The sequence below is a fragment of the Ictalurus punctatus genome, chromosome 12, assembly GCF_001660625.3.
Source record: "Ictalurus punctatus breed USDA103 chromosome 12, Coco_2.0, whole genome shotgun sequence".
In the NCBI taxonomy this organism is placed as follows: Eukaryota; Metazoa; Chordata; class Actinopteri; order Siluriformes; family Ictaluridae; genus Ictalurus; species Ictalurus punctatus.
The window spans coordinates 28332196-28347665 of NC_030427.2; the positions used below are offsets into that span (position 1 = coordinate 28332196).

Below are 15470 nucleotides of genomic sequence, written 5' to 3' on the forward strand. Positions count from 1 at the left end.
TGGGATGTGTGAGTCATGGTGGGTTAAATTAAACTACTAGTTTGTTCATATTTTGGGAAATAGGACCCCAGTGTTCCCAGGATAGGCTCTGGATCCACCCCTGGTCAATATTTTATCACCCTAAGACCTTTAAAGCGCACTTATTATGGCTTTGAAACGTGCCTAATTTTGTTTAAAAGGTCTCATATGATAGATTACGTGCATCCGAGGTCAAATAACACGTTAACGTGCTCATAATTTAAATTGAAGCATTACCTTTTTCCCCCAGTTTCACAAACGACTCGTTAAATGATCCGTTCTAAAGGATTCGTTCTAAACTCCTCCTTTCAGAGAGCATACTCTGCTCTGATTGGTCAGATGTGCCAGTCGTGATGGGTCTACCGCTGTCGGCGAGCAGCCGATGAAGACAGGAGGCGGGGCTTTTTGTTACGAACCTACGTAGGTTAGTACAGGAAGTAAAGTCTGGAATCACTAACGAGTCGATTCAGCTGTTCAGAATCGATTCATTCTTTTGGGAGTCGATAACTCCGTTTGTCGTGCGCTTTGATTTTTGAAATTTTGCAGATGTTTTACATTCTCAAACCGCTCCGTACATAACACACTACATGAAAGGGAGTATTTGAAAAACCATAATAGGTGCACTTTAATGTGAGAGTGTATTGGTTTTAGAGTTAAAATCGTGTTGTGTATGTTCTCAATTAATGCCACAAGTGCCCTTAGGCTTCCATTCTAAATGATTTGTGCGTAAATAGGTCTTCTGTTTTTTTTTTTTCCTTCGGTGCAGGGAAACGTCAAACTTCTCGTCTGTGGTAATCACACACACTTTACAGACACAGTGGATGGAGATTACATTATATTTTTACATAACGCAGTAAAGAAGGGACTGTGCAGCGCAGTGTGTCTTCATCACTTGGTCTGTCAGTCTTCACTGTCACTGTTTACCTCTTTTCATAATCATTCCTGCCCCGTGGGCAGACTGAAGGAACAGTGTGTTTTGATGGGAGCGTACACACACACACACACACACACACACACACACACACACACACACACACGTTAGAGTCAGCTAGAACTGCACGCAGCCAGACGAGGACTAAGGCACAGTAAACATACTTCAGATGTACAGTACGTGTCGGTGTTGTGTGTTTGCTGGAAGAGAATGCGGTGTGTGGGAGAGGCAGAGAGTGTGTACATTGTGAGAAAGCAAAACAACCACACGAAGAAGAAAAAAAAAGAAAGAAAGAGCAAACGGAACAGAGAAGGAAGAAAACTTGAAAGTTATTTTATGAAATGTGTTTATAAAGTGTAGGCCAGGCTACAGGAAACCGAGACGAAGAACGTTTGAAGAAGAACGTGAAACTGAGTCATTGCACACGTCCCATGAGAGTATAGTATGCCATCATGTGTAGAGTTTTCACAGACTTAGTGTTGCAGCTCGGCCTGACTTTCTCTGACTTTCCACTTGACGAACACACTCCAAGACTATTACTTAGGCTACTCAAAATACACACTGGCCTTTAGTAGGATCTGAAGTATTTACCGGTGTGAGGTTGCACACGGTGGTTACTGGACATTAGTGACAAGCCCATGTTTCCAGTTTAGTGGGTTTGTCTCGCACCTCCAGGGTTGGGGGTTTGAATCCCGCCTCTGCTCTGTGTGCGTGGAGTTTGCATGTTCTCCCCGTGCTTCGAGGATTCCCTCCAGGTGCTCCGGTTTCCTCCCCGAGTCCGATTGGTATTTCCAAATTGTCTGTAATGGGTGTGCGATGGTGGCCTGCGATGTTTTGGCACCACTTCCACGGGGTATGTCCCCTGTCTTGTGCCCCGAGTTCCCTGGACTCCTCCTGACCCTGGATGAGCGTTACGGAAAATGAATGAATGGATAGATTTAAATAAATATAGTATGAAATATTCCCCATTCCATAAATGTTGAAACTAACGACCAGATTCAAGATTATGTTTATGGATAAATAAACACTGAACTCAACTGTAGTTGTGTAACACTTTTTACAAAAGATATCGTCACAAAGCAGATGAACAGAACTCCAGAGGCAGATTTCTATTTAGATCCATCACGAGCAAGACAGAGGTGACAGTGGTGAAGAGAAATCTCCCTGAGACGATATGAGGAGGAATTGTGGCTCCAAAGGGAAAATGTTCTCTTCTGGGTGACAGCAGATAGTGGGATTCTAACTCATTACAGTGTACAGCTGTAGAAGAGTAAAGACAAACAGTACTGAGCACACTGAAAGGATGTTCAGTATCAGCAGATTGTGTCAGAGTAGGTGTCCTGGGATGAGCTTCAGGGCAGTCTCTGTGATTACAGCAGCAGTTTTTAGGTACAAATCTACAGAATGTAGATAAGATTGTCCTCTGAGACACGGGCATAGGGAAGTGCACATCTTTAGGATATCCATATGGGACCATCCAAATCAGCAGAAAGCGAGTCACGTGTGCAGAAGTAGAGTTAGGAATTAGGCTACCCTGTCATCTGATCTGTCATATAGTAAATGCGCCGCAAATTCAGCACGAGGATGTAAACCAGACTGCAGAATTATGCAACAAAGAGAGACTGAGAGAGAGAAAGTGAAAGTAATTAATTAAGAAACTTCCAGAATATCTTCAGTTGGTCTTCAAATCAGTATTGCTCACGTCTCTTCTCAGGTTCCCCCTTTCATTCGGTGTAAGCATTTAGCCATCTATAAATAAATTCCCTAAAGGTGCTAAGTCGCACACTTGGAATCTTTCACATTGCTGAAAGCAACATCAGATTTCAGCATCACTGAATATCTGAAAACACCAGTCGTCTAGCCTCAAACAATAAACCTCAGGACACAGGATTTCATATATGCGAAAATATGCAGGACATTTCACATGGCACAGACTTAAAAACTGGCAAAGTGATTCAGGAATTCATATTCAGGATTCAACAAATATGTTGTTGTTGTTGTTGTTGTTGTTTACAGTGGCATGCTTTGTACTGTGAATAGTTTAATGTATGCAGCTGAAATGTAAAACGAGGGGGCGGTGGTTTGTCTTGGCAGGCGGATAGAGGGTGAGACTAGGGGCAGATATCTCTTATTACAGTGTCTGAGCCCTTCATGTGCTTTATAATATTTGGGCACAGAAGCCTGACCCTGCTCTAGTGGACTATACAGATGGGCAGTTTTATTAGCTAATAGGTTCTGGTCTAGTATCTGGTAATGCCATGTGGGAGGACGGGGTAAAAATATCCCATTATTCAAACTCAGAAGTGTTCACACATTGCCATTTTGTTAACTACCTAAATACAACGATATAGGGTAGTTTTATCTCATCGTTATCTAGTATCAGCTTACAGCCGTGATCTGGTTAGAAACTAGCGCAATCATTTTCCTAATCTTCAACAGACCTGAAGCATGTGGTGAAATTTCTCGAAGCTCGAATGTCCCACCATTGTTGATGTAGGCAGCTGCTTCACATCCTGTTTCACGCAGGCTTTCACCAAATGTCTCCAGATGGAACTCCAGATACCCCCCACCCCCAACCCCAACCCCCCCAAGTGGAAAGTAAGACGTGTTTTTTTTTTTTTTTTTTTCCTTCTATCTTTTTTTTTTTTCCGAATGTGTTAACTGCAGCATATTGGATGCATCTATTGGAAACTTAGTCCAACTCTATGAGGAAATTTTCATAATCTCATGCTAATTACCTAGCTACTATAGCTAGTCTATTTCATTTAGCGCTAACTAGCACACGGTACGTGAGTCAAAGCGACACTCGTTTATTAAACATTTTAGAAATGTATAAAATTCCCAGTAAATGTTCCAAATTGTCCTAAAGTTATGCTAGTTTATTTCCGGCTAGCTAACTTGTGTTAGCGTGTCCTTTGAGCAAGGCGAAACAGACTTTTATTGTGTGCAATACAGCAGATTTTATTCAGTAGCTTGTATTCGAAATGCAGTGAATTGAATTAGAAAGCTGGCAGTGATTTTGAAAGGGAAACGCTTAAAAGACACGCAGTAAACAGTTAGCCAGATCAAGGCGGTTCAGTTTCATCAACAGTGTTGGTCTGTTCTCTCTCTCTCTCTCTCTCTCTCTCTCTCTCACACACACACACACACACACACATTTGTACATGATGACGCGTAATTGTAAAGAAACCAACCAGTGCACACAGCTTGTGAACCAGCTTGATGATGCATTTTTAAAAAATGCTACAAAATAATTTAATAAATAAACAAAACATGTAGTTTTAGTATACTATAATAGTCATTCTGTACAGTCAGTAAATTTTTACACCTTGAGATAACATTATGGTTTAGGGGCTTTGCTAATGCGGCTGTTGGGCGAGCTGTAAAAGCCTCCCTTATATTAGCGTGCATTCGATTTTATCCTCTATTCAAATCACAGGAATTGGAAGTTTACATCGTTCAAAACGCTGTAGAGAAATCGAGTGCAAGGTAAATTATGACCGGCAGACTCAGACGCAGGGACATCTATTCGCACTACATCAGCTGAGTCAGCGTACTCAGCTTCTAAATGCACTGCAGCGGTTTCAGATATCTGCAACATCTGATAGCTTCATGACATGCAGATAGCATCAGACATCTACATGTCTGTACGGTGCGTGGGTTGTGAAGCTGGGCTGTGGTTTTTTAAGCTTTAACTGATCTAATCTGATTACACACTGTAGATATATACATACGCATATACATTTATACCGTACCTGTACTGCACATATATTCAGTGGGGTCCAGAAGTCTGGGAGCACTATTGAAAAAGCTTCGATTCTGCATCCTTTTCTACTCGATCACGACAACTTTCATGACAAATGATAGCAACGACAATAACGTGAGCGGGAAAAGTCGAATCTTTGACATATTCGCATGGATTTCAGAGCTCCTTCGTATGTGCTTCGTCCCGTTTTTTTTTTTTGCTTTATTTACCGTCTGCACTCGAGCTGGACCGGACTCCACACGTTCGTGCAACACCTCATGATCCGTTTGAGATGAAATCCATCTGATCACACGCTTCACTGAAAGAGATTAGACATGAGGACAATCTGACCTTTTGTACAAAGCAGTTAACATTGATCGACATTTGTTTACATTTATATCGAGACCTAAAATGGCGCATTAGACATATTAAATATTGACAATATTGAGCAACGACTTACTTTGTTTGAAATATTTCTCAATTCTGTACACACACACACACACACACACACACACACACACGTTTGCCTGACTATCCTTGTGAGACCTGTGACCCTGACCGGAATAAAGCGCTTACTGAAGTTGAATAAGTAAGAAATGAAATAATAATTGTTGTAACAATGTTGCGTACGATTCTTCTTACTTTCCTGTCCTTTAGCCCGTCATGCCTTTTTTCTTCACCTTATACCCATTTTGTTTTGACTACACTTTAAATATATCCCACGTGTTATAATTGTACAGTATAAAGCGTTATAACGTTCGAACCTCTTGATGTCGAAAAGTGTTCCAGAAATCACCACAGCTTACTCAGGTTAGTTCATAACAGCCCCACAGTACGCACTATTTACCTTCCCGTTTGTACACACTCACAGAACATACAAAGCACGGCTCTACACATACCGCTGATAAGACCGGCTCATTCGAGAAGGAGGAGGGAGGGATGTTTATGGGAAAGGCGGGAAAGTCACAGAACAGCGTGAGCGAAAAAGATTTCGCAATAGAGAAAAACACATGGGCGGGAGCCGATGTACTAGCAGTGTGAGCGCTGCGTAATCCGGATCAGAGCGGTCGACAGCAGCACGTTTCGCACAGACTTCCCGAAAAAAAACACAACGTCCCCCATCCATATACACACCTGCAGGCATGACAGTCTGTGTCTCGAGAACATTTGTGCATCACAGTGAAGAAACCAATCCAAACACGCTGCCTGTGGACGTCTGCCATGTGTTTTTAACGTTCTCCCCGAACATGCAGCTACTGCAGAGCCAAGACGAACAGATTGGTGCTGAAATCATGAAAACACAGACAGATATTGACTTTCGAGATATATCACGCAGGCCGGAACTATTTTATCTCACGTCAGAAAGTGAGACGTCCCGGTCAGACCAGCTCGCAGATGCGAACGTTCATAATGAAACTGAATGAATCTCGAGATTAATATGTGGAGCTTGTTTTTAAATTGTCTGAGTCAGACTGAGAACAATCACTAGACTCGTGATCACGGTGCTCTTTTCAGGGGGAAGTAGCTAATGCGTGCTCAAAAGGTCTTGCTCAAAATGTCGATTTTTACTGCTCTGCTGTTGAAGGAAACGTACATATACCTGATTAATGGCGGCAGCTGACTGCAGAAGGTTCACTTCAGGCAGAAAACTGTGGCCAGGATGGCTAATGTGAGTTCTTGTTTCATCATTTGCTCCGGTTATCAAACGCCTCCTTGGGCTTTCTTCACACTCGCTGTGTCACTTCTAACGAAACGGCCCACGCACTCTGCACTCGATATTCGGAGCCGATCAGCACGGGCTGTTTAGTGTCATGTGTATTGACTAGAAAGGAGTTTCATTTTAGAGCAGAGTATAAATAAATCACTTTTCACCAAAGCTATGTGATGTTTATCGAGTCTGCTGTAAATGTTGCTCTGCATATTCTCTTATCGTGGAAGATGGATGATCTTTAGGACAAATTATTTTCTAGGGACTGTCTGAAATGACTCCTTTTTTCCATCTGCATTCCATTATACATACTCAAACACCCTCACATTCGTCACCCTCCTGCTGTGTGGAAAAAGGCGCCGAAGCATTCGGGCCCTCACAGCCAGACGGTGTAACAGCTTCTTCCCCCAAGCCCTCAGACTCCTCAATACTCAGAGCCTGGACTGACACACACACACACACACACTCACACTCTGAACTGAACACCATCCCACTCCCATTGCAATATTTGCACATTCCTGCATTGCATTTTTGCTGCTACTGTATTATAAAAATATAGTAATTAATTTCTTGTCACTATTATACATCACAATAACTGCTGTGTCCATGTTTGGTATGAGCTAATCTGCTGAACACTCAGTCTTAGCATGTTATGTTTATATTTATACCATTTTTACATTATATTGTTACTCCTTGGCACCTATCTTCTGCACTAGCTGTTATACCGGACACTTCCACACTAGAACTGTGTACCGTTCGGCGCTACACGGTCTCTCACTGTGTCTATTGTCCCTTGTTTTAGTAGTACTGTACTGTCCTGTGTTGTTAGCACACGTTTTCACGTGCACTTTGTGTAGAATGTTTGTAGATCTTATTTAGTACCGTGTCGTCTCGTGTGGTTAGTGTGTTGTTTTATGTAGCACCGTGGTCCTGGAGGAACGTTGTATTGTTTCACTGTGTACTGTATATGGGTGAAATGACAATAAAAGCCACTTGAACTTCAACTTGAACTTGAAACACTAATCTAAACACTAATCTAGGCCTTCTAGCCCCTGTTCCGGGTCTGTGGGGACTTTTAAACGCACCCTAGACTCTGTCGGATGTATTATTTAATGCTCTAACTGGTTCAAAACCACATACATTAAGGAAGAGACAAAGTTCAAGGCTAAAGATGCAGAGAGACTCAAAAGAGGATGAAAAGATCTGCAGAGTTATATAACACAGGATTTAAACTCGTATTACGATGGCTGTGCTCCAAATCACTAGTTCACTGCAGACTGTACAGTACAGCTTGTCTCTCCAGTCATCCATGCAGTGGAGTTTTATCCTGAAATTTCCTTGCAGGCTGCTTGCTTAGTGAAAATCTAAAATAGCTCAGGGCCAACATGATGAGCAGGTTTAAGGTTTGGTTAAAGCAGGTTTTACAGTGCGATTGCTGATGTCTTTTATTTGAGATTATTATTTGCCGTAGTGTACGAGGCAATCCCAATCAAATCTTGTCGGAATTCTATAACGGACTGAGAGATAACATGTGCTCCATGTCAAACCAACATACCTTTTGGAATTGGTCTCGTCAGACTATTACACATTCTGTCACGTGGTTTGGGTTATTTAGTTGAGCTTGGATGTTTTTTTGTGAGAAAGGGCTTCCGTCTAGCCACCCTACCCCAAAGCCCAGACATGTGAAGAATACGAGAGATTGTTGTCACATGCAGAGAGTAATCAGGACTTGTCCGATATTCCTGCAGCTCCATTAAGGATAATGATAACGAGTCTTTATTAGTCATGTATACATTACAGCACTGTGAAATTCTTTTCTTCACATACCCCAGCATGTTAGGAAGTTGGGGTCAGAGCGCAGGGTCGGCCATGATACAGCGCCCCCTGGAGTAGAGAGGGTTAAGGGCCTTGCTCAAGGGCCCAACAGTGGCAGCTTGGTAGTGCTGGGGCTTGAACCCCCGACCTTCTGATCAATAACCCAGAGCCTTAATTGCTAAGCCACCATTGCCCCTAATGTTGCCGTAGGTCTCTTAGCAGCCTCCCTGGTAAGTTTGTTTCTTGTCCTTTAATAAATTTTGGAGGGACGTCCTGTTCTTGATGATGTCACTGTGGTGCTCTATTTTCTCTGTTTGTTGATGATGGCCTTTACATTGTTCCATAGTACACCTAATTTTTTATACCTATCTCCGGATCAGTACGTTTCAACACGTGAGATACCATGCATTGCTTTGTAAGCTCTCTGGAGACCACGGCTTCAGCATTGGGATGAAAGCAAACAGCTGTGAAGCAAATCCTACAGAAACAGCTGGTCTTTATTCGGGGTTAATCAGAATCATGTCATTAACGACAGCCGTGTGCTAATTACTTTTGAAAATGAGACTGAATGTGATCGGTTCGTTCTGAACACAGCCACGCCCCCGATTATGAAAGGGTGTGCGCACTTACGCAACAAGGCGACTGTAACGTTTTTATTTTTTCCTATTTTCCCTCAAATGTTTCCTTAGAAAAAAATGTTTGTTTTCCACTTCTTTTTTATATACGTTTTAATTTCACACCGAGGGTTGCAAAAGGGTTTTAACCAGGGGTTTGTGGGGGAGGTGGACTTTTGAAATCCGCTGTACTCTGCAGCGATATGATTCTTCTTAAGAAAGTCTTAAGATAACTGTGTTTATTAATGCAATATCAGTGTCTTCTTTACTCCCGAGTCAGCAGTCAACCTGAGAAGAAACAGCGCAAATAGATGACAATGCGGGTCGTTTAAACGTGTCACCTTGGCGTTCTTAAATAGGTGGTGTGTGAAATAGAAGATTTCGCTCGACAGAAGGATTTTACCCATGGTCAGTGTATAGAACAGACCCTATTGTTTCTCAACATGAAACCACCCTTGGGTTTGACACGCAGCCTTAACACTCTTATGCTGTGTTATATATAAATAATTATTAATCAGATATGAAATAAGTCCTGTGGATATGATTTATTAAGAAGGGAGACACAATAAACCCACATCTCTTGCCTTAGAGCTTTCCACCGTGGGATATACCTGAAATAGCTACACACACACACACACACACACACACACACACACACACACACACGCATTGCTCATTTTTGAAAATGGAGAACGTGGTTATGTGATAGCTAGTTCCGGTTCCACGGTGAAATAACACTCTGACCTATTTTGGTCTGTTGTGCAAACAGCACTTCATGCAAATCCTCTGGCCACCGAAACTTTCCATGCTCTAATGACTCGATGCAAATCCTGATAGAGCCCTGGTGATGTCCTAGTGCCTGCTTCCTCCATGCACCCACCACCATCTGGGTTCCTTTCATCCATCCGTTCATCTTCTGTCTGGATCTCCCCCTTTCCCCCGCTCCGTCGCTGTCTCTGGCCCATCCTCTCTGTACTGTAGCTCCTTCAATCTCTTCTCTTCTGTAGTTCCCTCTCTCCTGTCCACTGAGAAACTGCCTCTGTCCAGTTCTCTCTGCAGCTGCCTCTGTCCAGTTCTCTCTGTAACTGCCTCTGTCCCGTTATTTCTGTAACTGCCTCTGTCTCTTCCTCTCTGTAGCTGCCTCTGTCTCTTCCTTTCTGTAGCTGCCTCTGTCCAGTTCTCTCTGTAACTGCCTCTGTCTCTTCCTCTCTGTAGCTGCCTCGGTCTCTTCCTCTCTGTAACTGCCTCTGTCTCTTCCTTTCTGTAGCTGCCTCTGTCTCTTCCTTTCTGTAGCTGCCTCGGTCTCTTCCTCTCTGTAACTGCCTCTGTCTCTTCCTTTCTGTAGCTGCCTCTGTCCAGTTCTCTCTGTAACTGCCTCTGTCTCTTCCTCTCTGTAACTGCTTCTTTCCAATTCTCTCTGTAGCTGCCTCTGTCCAGTTCTCTCTGTAAGTGCCTCTGTCTCTTCCTCTGTAGCTGCCTCTGTCTCTTCCTTTCTGTAGCTGCCTCGGTCTCTTCCTCTCTGTAACTGCCTCTGTCTCTTCCTCTCTGTAACTGCCTCTTTCCAATTCTCTCTGTAGCTGCCTCTGTCCAGTTATTTCTGTAAGTGCCTCTGTCTCTTCCTCTGTAGCTGCCTCGGTCTCTTCCTCTCTGTAACTGCCTCTGTCTCTTCCTCTCTGTAACTGCTTCTTTCCAATTCTCTCTGTAGCTGCCTCTGTCCAGTTCTCTCTGTAAGTGCTTCTGTCTCTTCCTCTGTAACTGCCTCTGTCTCCTCCTTTCTGTAGCTGCCTCTGTCCTATTCTCTGTGTATCTGCCTCTGTCCAGTTCTCTCTGTAACTGCCTCTGTCCAGTTATTTCTGTAACTGCCTCTGTCTCTTCCTCTCTGTAACTGCCTCTGTCTCTTTCTTTCTGTAATTTCTGTTGTCCAGTTCTTTCTGTAACTGTCTCTGTCTCTTCCTCTCTGTAACTGCCTCTGTCTCTTCCTCTCTGTAGCTGCCTCTGTCCAGTTCTTTCTATAACAGCCTCTGTCTCTTCCTTTCTGTAGCTGCCGCTGTACTGTCCTCTCTGTAACGGCGTCTGTCCTGTCCTCTCAGTAGTCGCCTCTGTACTGTCCTTTCTGCAGCTGCCTCTATCATGTCCTCCCTGTATCTGCCTCTATCATGTCCGCTTCTTAACTGCCTCTGTCCTCTCTGAAACTGCGTCTGTCTCATCCACTGTGTAAACCCTCACGTCCCCTTCTGTAGATTGCTGGGATTGCTACAGTATATTTTGCACCGCTCCTTCCTTTCTGTATTCACCAAACTATCGGACGACCCCCATGCTCCTCTCTAACTCACACAGATCTTTATATTGCTGTATAATCGCCCTCTCACATCATATCTAGGCGTGACACAGGGCAGATTTCAAAAAAGTAACAGTGCTATTCTTTTCATCAGTAACGCACCGGAATCTGAGAGAGCACAAATGAATCATTTGATTAATTATTTGAGTAAATATATTTATATGATAAATATATTTACAAATTTCAGTCAGGCTATAATTCTTCCGAGAACTGTACGCATATGGCTGAGATACTGGGGCTATTTTCATGCAACAATTTCAGTGCAGTGCCGATGACATTTGCACTGATGAGATCTCGGTTCGTCATCATCATTCGAACACAGCAGAAGGAGTTCGAGGACGACGCTGTTTCACAAAACTCGTCACTCGCATGCTAATCTTGGTACCACACGCCTCCAGTTCTGTATCAACATCTGCTTAACTTTATTCTCAGGATTCGACCGAGTGGTATCTTCTTGGATGCATTTTACACAACGCGTCCTGTGTGAAAGGTCTATACGACCCTATGTTCCTCTTCCAGAAAAGTCTCCGAGTAAAGCGGGTTTAGAAACCTACAACAGTTTACCATCCATACGACCCTTTAGGAAGGGTATTTATCTATAAGGCGCTCTTTCTCTTGTTTGATGGAGTATTAATCTACATTCTTTCAACGTTTCTTTACAACTGTTTCTTGTTTGAAAATTTATTCTAGCAAGAACTCTTCGGTCTAATGCTAATTTGGGATACACCGATATTTCTCACAGGTATGAGCGGAATTTCGGTTCCTGCATTAGAGGAGCGTGTTTGCTCGAGATGCCCTTTTGTCGATCGTCTTCTGCGTAGACTCGCGTGCTGAATGTGTTCCACTTCAAAAGGGGGTGTACCCCCAAACATGGACGCATATACTGCAAGTTTGGCAGCGAGGCTTTGACTAAGAGCGGCGGTACTGTGGGCGGAAACGCCTAGCGTGCGGTTGCAGTCACAATCTCTTCTTTTATTTCATCTGTTTATTTTATACGATATACGAATCATCGTATATGATCGTATATCACCGTAACCGTGAAGACAGAATCGCCGTGCTATTTCGAAATATTACTCGGGGTCACGCTGCACTAGCGTAGGAGTTGGTCGACGAATTTTCCCATCCGTCTATTTGTACCTCCGCTTGTTCCTCAAAAACATCATCTGACTCTGACTCAGTGGAACAACAGAAGTCAAGAAAACCAAAACGAAGCAGGCTGGACATTCATTACGGGTTGTTCGCTCAAAACGTTTGAGAATCCCTGGTGTAGTACAATGACAGGAAACATTGCGGACAAAAGCTTTCTCTCTCTCTCTCTCTCTCTCTCTCTCTCTCACTCTCACTCTCACTCTCACTACGGATGTCGCAGCGCTGTATCACTTCTCCTTGAAGAAACCTCAATGCTTCAGCGCACAAACAAATTTCCTCGACCTGTTCTTCTATAGTTAGTGCCCCGTCTTTCAAATCTTCTTATCTGCGTACAAGGAAACAACAAACCCTCGCTGTGGAGTTTCCTTTAAGTATCTGCACACGCATAAATCGGCGTTAATTCCAGAAAATTCTCATTTACCGTCAGATGAAGAGAAAAGACCAATCGCGTTTCCTGTATCACATCGTTTGATGTTATAGAATAAAATAGTACAGTTATTACTCGTTTTGTAAAATTGACTGAGATCAAATCCCTTCCAGAGGTTGCGGCTACTCTCACACTTTTGGAGAAGCCACTTGGTGTGTTAACAAAAAAATATTCCAAAAATGTTAAACTCCAGAAAGTGATTCAAGAAATGTTCGTTTTCAGTTGTAGTCATCGATTTATTTCATTGGAACCTTCTAGACTGAATAGACCATTTCTTTTTCGTTAATCTCTTAATGCGGAGCGTCCGCCGTACGAGTCCCTCTGAATGAGCTGTTACTATAGAAACGATAACGTAGTAGAACCATTGTCAGCTATAAAAAAAATTTAAAACAATTTATCAACACTTTCTGAGCAATCAGAATGGAGAATCATTTTTTTTTATAATACTATATAGTTTCTATAATATAATATAATATAATAAAAATGCATCGAGCTGGAAATACATACACACTGGATGTAGACTGATATTGAACCCAGTTCTGCCGCGATGTCAGTTTACGTTTAGGTTTATTCGTTTAGCAGATGCGTTTATCCGAAGCGACTGACAAATGAGGAAATACAAGCAAAGCGATATATCAAGCGGAGAACAATACAATAGTGCTACTGTACGAGATTTCTAATCGAGTTCTAGAGAAGCAAAGTGCGCAGAGTAGCGGTGTGAGAGCCAGAGTACGTTTGTTTGTTTGTTTGTTTTGTTTTGTTTTTTTGTGGGGGTTGGCGTTATAGGCGTTAGTGAGGTGTTCACGGAAGAGGTGGGTCTTTAGATGTTTCTTGAAGATAGTGACATATCCTGCGGTCCAGATTGAGGTTGGAAGTTCATTCCACCTCTGAGGGACAGATAGTGTGAAGGTTCTGGAAAGGGACCTGAGTAGGCACTACTAAGCATCGTTGGTTAACCGATCGCAGATTGCGTGAGGGAACGTAAGCCTTCAGGAGCGTGTTGAGGTAGGGGGCGCTGTTCCAGACAAGGTCTTGTACGTGAGCATCAAGGCCTTGAATTTGATACGGGCGGCTACAGGAAGCCAGTGGAGGGAGATGAAGAGATGAATTTAAAAATATGTTCATTATAAAAGCTCCAGGTGTTCATAGGGAATTACCCCACTTACTGTATGATAAAGTAAGCAGATAACTAAAGTAATTCCTTCTGCTTCTTATGCAAATACTGTAATGAGACGGCAGTCGATCACAGACTAAAATATTGGTGAAAATGTTGTAGTCATCCTGAACCAGCGGGAAGTGTAATGAAATAAAGGTCATGTGCGATACAAAAACTCCACCAGTTTTACTTCCTCATTAGTTGTGAAATGAATCGTGACCACTCGGGATTTTTTTAACAGTGTGCAAGTATCTATGAGAGGTGGAAATCACACACACACACACACACTGACTTCTGACATGTAAACACAGTCACTATGCGATTGAATAAACTCTAAACTCTGTACTCTTACTGTATGAATGATCACATGACTCACAGGTCAATTTAAATTGAGCTTTTCAGACACCTAACGATTCTCACATTCTTTTGTGTTTTTTATTTCACGTGACTTTTTTTCCACACAGGATTTTTTTTTTCACGTTAATTTTATAAATTAATAAATAAAATAAATTTGATCAATTTTATCGATTTCAAGTGATTTTTTTGGGGATTAATAAATTTTCACATATGATCCCCCCGCAGGATTATTTGTTTATTGTCACACATGGTTCATTCCAAATGATTCATTTACTATATTTTCACTTGTATTTCCCCCACATGATTCATACATTTCAAGTGATTTTTTTCACATAATTAATTTTTCATGTTATATTTTTCCAGATACTTCCTTTATTTGTAGATGTCATTCTTTTTTACCAAATAACTTTATTTGTAGATGTGATTCTTGTTTACCAAATGATTCCTTTATTTTTAGATGTGACTTATTTTACCAAATGATTCCTTTATTTGTAGATGTGATTTTTTTTTACTGAATGATTCTATTTTTAGATTTGATTCTTTTTTACCAAATTATTTTATTTTTAGATTTGATTCTTTTTTTTACACCAAATGGTTTTATTTTTAGATGTGATTCTTTTTTACCAAATGATTTTATTTTTAGATTTGATTCTTTTTTACCAAATGGTTTTATTTTTAGATTTGATTCTTTTTTTTACACCAAATGGTTTTATTTTTAGATTTGATTCTTTTTTTACACCAAATGGTTTTATTTTTAGATGTGATTCTTTTTTACCAAATGGTTTTATTTTTAGATTTGATTCTTTTTTTTTACACCAAATGGTTTTATTTTTAGATTTGATTCTTTTTTTACACCAAATGGTTTTATTTTTAGATGTGATTCTTTTTTACCAAATGATTTTATTTTTAGATGTGATTCTTTTTTACCAAATGGTTTTATTTTTAGATGTGATTCTTTTTTACCAAATGATTTTATTTTTAGATGTGATTCTTTTTTACCAAATGATTTTATTTTTAGATGTGATTCTTTTTTACCAAATGGTTTTATTTTTAGATGTGATTCTTTTTTTTACACCAAATGGTTTTATTTTTAGATTTGATTCTTTTTTTACACCAAATGGTTTTATTTTTAGATGTGATTCTTTTACCAAATGGTTTTATTTTTAGATGTGATTCTTTTTTACCAAATGGTTTTATTTTTAGATGTAATTC

At 41.3% G+C, this 15470-nt stretch overlaps 1 long non-coding RNA gene across 1 annotated transcript; it reads right to left on the reverse strand.

Moving 5' to 3' along the window:
- Positions 1-1316: 1316 nt before the first annotated feature.
- LOC108273271 (uncharacterized) lies at positions 1317-5668 on the reverse strand. The gene is made up of 3 exons (XR_001814280.3): positions 5459-5668; positions 4925-5013; positions 1317-1849 (listed from the first exon to the last, which is right to left on the reverse strand). It is a non-coding gene; the product is annotated as an uncharacterized LOC108273271 (long non-coding RNA).
- Positions 5669-15470: the final 9802 nt, after the last annotated feature.